Source organism: Camelina sativa, chromosome 4 (assembly GCF_000633955.1).
Source record: "Camelina sativa cultivar DH55 chromosome 4, Cs, whole genome shotgun sequence".
NCBI lineage: Eukaryota > Viridiplantae > Streptophyta > Magnoliopsida > Brassicales > Brassicaceae > Camelina > Camelina sativa.
Genome location: NC_025688.1, coordinates 16,493,101 through 16,501,847, shown reverse-complemented (window position 1 = coordinate 16,501,847; position 8,747 = coordinate 16,493,101). Strand labels below are relative to the sequence as shown.

The 8,747-nt window shown below is 44.5% G+C and overlaps 1 pseudogene; it reads right to left on the bottom strand.

Moving 5' to 3' along the window:
• LOC109132683 overlaps positions 1-8,747 on the bottom strand; it is a 19,197-nt pseudogene that overhangs the window by 7,487 nt on the left and 2,963 nt on the right.

The following is an 8,747-nucleotide window of genomic DNA, read 5'->3' as shown; positions in this document are numbered from 1 at the left end:
CCCATCCCTCCATCAGACATCATGCCTGGCTCATCCGCGTATAAGTGCATCTCCAAAGTAGAAAGGAACTGGATAGTCTCCTCTTTGTATCCATTCTTAGGGGTGTTCATGAGTCGCTCCAAATGGCATCGCCTAAATAGGTACTGAACATCCTCCCCAATCCCTAATAGCTCCATCGTCTCAGGATGCGGATATCTCGTTCCACTAAATTCACACTGTTGGAACAGCTTGTAATACTCGTTGGGAGTCAACTTCGTCTCGGTAGATTTCCATCTTACAGATTTCCTGGGAGCTTGTTCTGAATGCAGCTCAAGTTCCTCCTGTTCATAATCACTGCCTTCCTCTCTTGAGTTAGAAGCTTGTGCCGGTCTCTTCCCGCGACTCTTGCTCTTAATGAGCGGATTGGCAAGTCTGCTTGATCCCGCTGCTTGGCCTGAATCCCCAACAACGACGCCGACCATGTTTTTCATTTCTAGGAAACGCCTCGTCATAGACTTAGGCGATGAGCGCTCTCCTGCCTTACGACCATAGGCATCTCTCATTTCCTCTATTATCTCAGCACTCTTTCTGCTCCGCTGAGACATCATAAACTCAAAACTAAGCAATAATATGTTAGTGCACAAATGATAAAAGGAAATATGAAGTTTAAAACTTGAATGTGCAAAGAGAGATCCGATCGAGTGGGTGACAAGGTTGATTTGTTGACTTGATCAGGATGGTGGTCGGCTCGATTGGTGTGATTGAAGACGGCTCGATTCGTACGTGGAGATGCGGGTATGAGGACGACGGTTCGACTGATGTCTCGAGTGATGCTTGTTCGTCAGGTCGAGTGGACTGGTCCTGATGCGAGTAGTGACGAACGACAACGACGACGAGAACACGTTGGTGGGGCGGGTCTTCGACGATGGCTCGATTTAGGGAGTTCAAGATGGCTCGATTGACGCTATTCGGATTGGTGTGCAGCGGACGCGTCGAGTGGTCACGAGAATGGCTCGATTGACAAAGTGTGGTGACGGCTCGATTGATGCTTCACGGGTGTGAATTGAGCGAGGGTGTGTTGTGCAGGTCGAGTCGTGTGTTGCAGCGAATAGAGGGCGACTCGATTGAGGACTCGATTGACGACGTGAGGGGCAGCAATAACGACGGCTTGATTGGTGTGGTTGGGAACGTGCTGATTGCTGAACTCACCGGTTCGAGTAAACACGCGGAGACTCGAGCAAGGCGGATCCGAGTTGTGCGGCATCGACTCGAGTGACAGTGTGGTGAAGAGAGAGCAGCGGCGGTGATGATGTTGCTTGAGGCGGTGTGACCTTGTTTCTTCTTCAAAACGGGTAAGGAGAGACTAAGAATGAAAGAGTGATGAAGCGGAGTGAATGTCGTGGTTGGTGAGAAGAGAGAGTAGTGGGAGATTAAATAAAGGGATGGTGAAGATGAATAATTGTGATATGTCGTGCAAGTGGTGCAAGGGAGAGTGGTGGTGGAATACTGTTGGAGATGATGGGACACAAAGAAGGAGGTGATGTGTTTTGAAGGAGGAGACAAGAATCAAAGGGGGAAGCTTTCACGTGGAAAAAAGAAGAAATTCGTGGGTGGTTGAGAAACAAAGAGTGTGGGGTCGCCCAATTGTAAAGATTCCTCTCTAGATATTTTTCTGTTTTCACATGACCAATACACTTTGTCTGACTCTTCCTTTCCTGTATTTTCTTTGTGTCCTCTATCTCTTCTGTCACCATACTTGACTTGACTCTGAACTCACTCATTTAACTACAAATTTTTTTCTGTTGCTTACACTCCCTTCTGTAGATTCCTGAACACTAGAAAACCAAAAACAAAAATTAAAAACACCAGAATCCTAAAAGATAATAATTACAGTGATACCTTTGGGACTTCCTCCCAAATGAGCTTGTTTAAAGTCTCTAGCTTGACTTTTCAGCTTTTTATGCCTTTTGGGGTTCATAGAGGAGCACAGAAGACCCCTCTGGTCGGACTTGATCAGCTAAATAATTCTTGACTCCTTTACCATTTACAGTGAACTCGCTACCATCCTTGTTCAGAAGAGTGATGGCTCTGAATGGCAGAACTTCCTTGACGTCAAAAGGTCCAGACCACCTTGACTTAAGCTTTCCAGGAAATGACTTAAGTTTGGAGTTGAAAAGCAAAACCTGATCTTCAGTCTTGAGCTCCTTGACAACAATTTTCTTATCATGAAAATTCTTGGTTCTTTCTTTGTAAATCTTCGAGCTCTCATAGGCATCAAGTCGGATTTCTTCCAACTCATGTAGATCAAGAGTTCTCTTAGTTTGAGCTGTATCATTATCCAAGTTCAGCAACTTGATTGCCCAAAGCGCCTTGTACTCAACCTCCACAGGGAGATGAAATGCTTTACCATATACCAACTGGAATGGTGTTCTGCCTATTGGTTTCTTGAACGCTGTTCTGTACGCCCAGAGAGTCTCGTCCAGCTTGACAGACCAATCTTTCTTCGAAACCCCGACAATCCTTGACAGAATACCCTTGATTTGTTTGTTCGAAACTTCAACATGTCCGCTGGTCTGAGGGTGATACGCAGTAGACACCTTGTGTTTGACACCGTATTTCTTCAGCATGCTTTCAAACACCTTGTTGATGAAGTGAGTTCCACCGTCACTGATCACTGCTCTGGGTATCCCATACCTTGGAAAAATTATACTTTTGAACAGCTTCAGAACAACCTTGTGATCATTGGTAGGACTGGCAATGGCTTCAACCCACTTAGAAACATAATCAACTGCCACCAAAATATAGACATTACCATTTGATGGAGGGTTGAAAGGTCCCATGAAGTCTATGCCCCAAACATCAAATATCTCTACTTCCATGATCGGATTCTGAGGCATCTCGTTCCTCCTTGTGATGTTGCCCATCCTCTGACAAGCATCACACTTGGTGATGAAGCTATGAGCGTCCTTGAATAAGGTTGGCCACCAGAGACCCGATTGAAGAACTTTCTGAGCTATCTTGAACGTGGCAAAGTGACCTCCATAGGTGGAGTCGTGACAGTGCTCAAGCACTCCCTGTACTTCTCCTTATGCTATGCATCTTCTGAACATACCGTCATAACCTCTCTTGTACAGATAAGGTTCATCCTAGAAGTAGTGGTTGACCTCTCTGAAAAACTTTTTCTTCCTGTAGGGATCCATGTCATCAGGAACTTCTCCACAAACCTTGTAATTCACGACATCTGCATACCATGGTGCAGTCTTAGAAGTGATCGACATGCATCTGATTCTGAGGTTCTCAACCCCTGTGTCATGCATTCGCTCACAAACCTGGGCGACCAGAAGTTGTTCCTCAGGCATTGAGTCGTCAATTGGAACAGCATCTTCAATCCTCATTCTTGACAAGTGATCTGCAACTTCTTTCTCTATGCCTTTCTTGTCAACTATCTCCATGTCAAACTCCTGAAGTAGCAGAATCCATCTCAGCAGTCTCGGCTTGGTATCCTTCTTTGAATAGATGTGTCTCAAAGCAGCATGGTCGGTATACACTATGACCTTCGAACCCACAAGGTAACTCCTGAATTTTTCGAATGCAAACACAACTGCTAGGAGCTCCTTCTCTGTGGTAGCATACCTTCCTTGAGTCTCGTCCAAGGTGCGACTTGCGTAGTAGATGACATGAAGCTTCTTGTCAATACGCTGTCCGATAACTGCTCCAACTGCAAAGTCTGAAGCATCACACATAATCTCAAATGGGTGATCCCAATTCGGAGCTTGCACTATGGGTGCTGAAACCAAGGCCTCCTTGATTTTGCTGAAAGCTTCCAGACAAGCTGCATCAAATTCAAACTCAACCTCCTTGCACAGCAACCTTGTCAAAGGTCTTGCATTTTTTGAGAGGTCCTTAATGAATCTCCTGTAAAACCCAGCGTGTCCCAGAAAACTTCTGATGTCTTTCACTGTCTTAAGAGGTTGAAGCTGAACCATGACCTCAATCTTAGCTTTATCAACCTCAATTCCTTTCTCAGAAATCTTGTGTCCCAGAACGATCCCTTCTTCAACCATGAAATGACACTTTTCTCAGTTCAGCACCAGGTTCGTCTCCTCACATCGCGTCAATACCCTGCACAAATTTAACAAACAAGAGGAGAAAGTGGAACCGTATACAGAGAAGTTATCCATAAACACTTCCACTGACTCCTCAATCAAATCTGAGAAAATTGAAGTCATGCACCTCTGAAAGGTGGCAGGAGCATTGCACAAACCGAATGGCATGCGTCTGTAGGCAAAAGTGCCATAAGGACAAGTAAATGTTGTCTTTTCCTGATCATTTGGGTGGATTGGGATTTGGAAGAATCCACTATACCCATCAAGGAAACAATAATAAGGATGACTAGCTAGTCTTTCCAACATTTGATCAATGAAAGGCAGAGGAAAATGATCTTTCCTAGAAACAACATTCAACGTCCTATAATCAATGCACATCCTATGTCATGTGATGGTCCTAGTTGGAGTTAACTCATTTTTTTCGTTTTTTATCACAGTTATGCCTCCCTTCTTAGGTACACAGTGCACTGGAGATACCCAAGTACTATCAGAGATAGGATAGATAACTCCAGCATCAAGCACTTTTAAAATTTCTTTCTTTACTACTTCCTTCAGGTTAGGATTCAATCTCCTTTGGGGTTCAATGCTAGCATAAGACTCATTTTCAAGATTGATCCTATGTGTGCAAAGACTAGGTGAGATTCCCTTGATATCATTTAAAGAATAACCTATAGCCTTTTTATATTTCTTAAGCTCAGTTACTAGCAACCCCAATTCATCATTAATTAAACTAGCATTCACTATGACAGGATAAGTAGAATTGGTTCCCAGAAAAACGTACCTGAGCCCGGAGGGGAGAGTTTTGAGTTCTACCTTTGGAGCTTTCAGTTCTGACCAATCGTCAGCATGTGAGTCTGGAATGATCACGGTCAAGTGGGAGGGGTGCGACTAGATCGAGCGGGACGTCTGTGTCTCGAGTCGGGTCTTGTCGTCGGTCGAGTGGGAGAGATCACATTCTGAACTCTCTGTCTCAACTGCATGTACCTCCTCTACGTCAGATAGCTGCTCGAGTTCCTCTGATCCATCAGTTTCTCTGTGGAAATCTAGCAGATTCTTGTAACAAGTGGTCTCCTCATGCAGGAACCCTTATTCTCCACCCTTGGTCAAAGAAGTCTTGAGATGATCCTCCTCAGCTAATTCCTCCAACAACTCATCAGCCAATTTATCCATCTCTTCAATGTAGAAGACTTGTCCTCCTATCGTTGGCTTCTTCAAGGTATCCTTGATGTCAAACTTCATAGTGAAGTCGTCGCCCAGATTGAGGTCAATCTTGCCATTTCTGACATCAATGATGGCTCCAGCAGTCGCCAGGAATGGTCTTCCTATGATCAGAGGATCTTTTGGTTCTTCATCCATCTCCAGAACCACAAAGTCGGTTGGCACTTCCACGTCTCTGATCCTGATAGGTAAGTCCTCTAAAATACCATGTGGAAGTCTCACTGATCTATTGCAAGGATAAGGGAGATGTCGCAACCCTTAAACCTTGTAAGACCCAACCTCTTAGCCATAGAGAATGGCATCAGATTAACTGAAGCGCCAAGGTCACATAGACACCTATCAAACGACATATGTCCAAGGGAGCAAGGTAGAGTGAATGATCCAGGATCCTTGAGCTTCGTGGGTACAATCTTCTTCTGGATGATTGCACTGCACTCAAGACTGAGAACCACCATGCCTTGAACTTCTTTTGATCTCTCCATTAGTAGGTCCTTGAGGAATTTCTGGTAGTGAGGAACAAATGTGAATGCATCCAGAAATAGCATCCTCACCTCAATCTCCTTAACTTGTTGTTCGAACATAGTTTTGTATTTCTCAGTAAGTTGCTTCTTAAACCTCACCGGGAATGGTAGAGGAGGCTTGTATGGTGGAGGTATGAATCTCGCAGGTTTGTCATCAGGAACAGCAGGTTCCTTAACAGCTTCAGGTTCGGGCTGCTTCACTGGCTCGATTGGATCTTTGACTGCTTCGACTGGGTTCTCCATCTGAGCATCATCCTGAACAAAATCCTCCCCATCTAATTCCTCACTATCCTCAGTGACATCGGGAACTCCCTATCTGGGAGGCAATGTTTTCTCACTTCTCAGCGTAATTGCATTTGCAAACTCCTTGGGGTTCTGAACAGCTTTTCCTGGGAATTGGCCAGACTTTGGTGTAGAAGTAGAAGCAGATTGGCCTTCCATATACCTTATCTTCGAGTTCAGAGCTTAAAATTTGGCGGTCAGATCATTGTAGGAACATTCCATCCTCTGACTAAGATCAGCAAACTTTTTAGCAGTATCCATAGATCCGCTAGCTTGACCCTGAAGAAGTTGTTCCATCATGTGCTTNCCATCAAGGAAACAATAATAAGGATGACTAGCTAGTCTTTCCAACATTTGATCAATGAAAGGCAGAGGAAAATGATCTTTCCTAGAAACAACATTCAACGTCCTATAATCAATGCACATCCTATGTCATGTGATGGTCCTAGTTGGAGTTAACTCATTTTTTTCGTTTTTTATCACAGTTATGCCTCCCTTCTTAGGTACACAGTGCACTGGAGATACCCAAGTACTATCAGAGATAGGATAGATAACTCCAGCATCAAGCACTTTTAAAATTTCTTTCTTTACTACTTCCTTCAGGTTAGGATTCAATCTCCTTTGGGGTTCAATGCTAGCATAAGACTCATTTTCAAGATTGATCCTATGTGTGCAAAGACTAGGTGAGATTCCCTTGATATCATTTAAAGAATAACCTATAGCCTTTTTATATTTCTTAAGCTCAGTTACTAGCAACCCCAATTCATCATTAATTAAACTAGCATTCACTATGACAGGATAAGTAGAATTGGTTCCCAGAAAAACGTACCTGAGCCCGGAGGGGAGAGTTTTGAGTTCTACCTTTGGAGCTTTCAGTTCTGACCAATCGTCAGCATGTGAGTCTGGAATGATCACGGTCAAGTGGGAGGGGTGCGACTAGATCGAGCGGGACGTCTGTGTCTCGAGTCGGGTCTTGTCGTCGGTCGAGTGGGAGAGATCACATTCTGAACTCTCTGTCTCAACTGCATGTACCTCCTCTACGTCAGATAGCTGCTCGAGTTCCTCTGATCCATCAGTTTCTCTGTGGAAATCTAGCAGATTCTTGTAACAAGTGGTCTCCTCATGCAGGAACCCTTATTCTCCACCCTTGGTCAAAGAAGTCTTGAGATGATCCTCCTCAGCTAATTCCTCCAACAACTCATCAGCCAATTTATCCATCTCTTCAATGTAGAAGACTTGTCCTCCTATCGTTGGCTTCTTCAAGGTATCCTTGATGTCAAACTTCATAGTGAAGTCGTCGCCCAGATTGAGGTCAATCTTGCCATTTCTGACATCAATGATGGCTCCAGCAGTCGCCAGGAATGGTCTTCCTATGATCAGAGGATCTTTTGGTTCTTCATCCATCTCCAGAACCACAAAGTCGGTTGGCACTTCCACGTCTCTGATCCTGATAGGTAAGTCCTCTAAAATACCATGTGGAAGTCTCACTGATCTATTGCAAGGATAAGGGAGATGTCGCAACCCTTAAACCTTGTAAGACCCAACCTCTTAGCCATAGAGAATGGCATCAGATTAACTGAAGCGCCAAGGTCACATAGACACCTATCAAACGACATATGTCCAAGGGAGCAAGGTAGAGTGAATGATCCAGGATCCTTGAGCTTCGTGGGTACAATCTTCTTCTGGATGATTGCACTGCACTCAAGACTGAGAACCACCATGCCTTGAACTTCTTTTGATCTCTCCATTAGTAGGTCCTTGAGGAATTTCTGGTAGTGAGGAACAAATGTGAATGCATCCAGAAATAGCATCCTCACCTCAATCTCCTTAACTTGTTGTTCGAACATAGTTTTGTATTTCTCAGTAAGTTGCTTCTTAAACCTCACCGGGAATGGTAGAGGAGGCTTGTATGGTGGAGGTATGAATCTCGCAGGTTTGTCATCAGGAACAGCAGGTTCCTTAACAGCTTCAGGTTCGGGCTGCTTCACTGGCTCGATTGGATCTTTGACTGCTTCGACTGGGTTCTCCATCTGAGCATCATCCTGAACAAAATCCTCCCCATCTAATTCCTCACTATCCTCAGTGACATCGGGAACTCCCTATCTGGGAGGCAATGTTTTCTCACTTCTCAGCGTAATTGCATTTGCAAACTCCTTGGGGTTCTGAACAGCTTTTCCTGGGAATTGGCCAGACTTTGGTGTAGAAGTAGAAGCAGATTGGCCTTCCATATACCTTATCTTCGAGTTCAGAGCTTAAAATTTGGCGGTCAGATCATTGTAGGAACATTCCATCCTCTGACTAAGATCAGCAAACTTTTTAGCAGTATCCATAGATCCGCTAGCTTGACCCTGAAGAAGTTGTTCCATCATGTGCTTCATTTCTTGATCTGGGGCTGGAGTAGGCTGAACTGGTTGAGGGCAGAATCCTGGCGGTGGTCTTGATGGAGCCTGGTAACCTTGCTGGAATTGTTGTTTGGGACCGAATCCCGGATTGTAAGGCACAAAAGGTTTTTGTTGACCTTTCTGTTGTTGTTGAGGCGGATACACCTGATCTTGTGGATTGGCAACATTGTTACTTCGGTAAGACAAATTGGGGTTTGCCTTGTATTGGTTGTAACCTTTGTTGTACCCACCCTGATTCT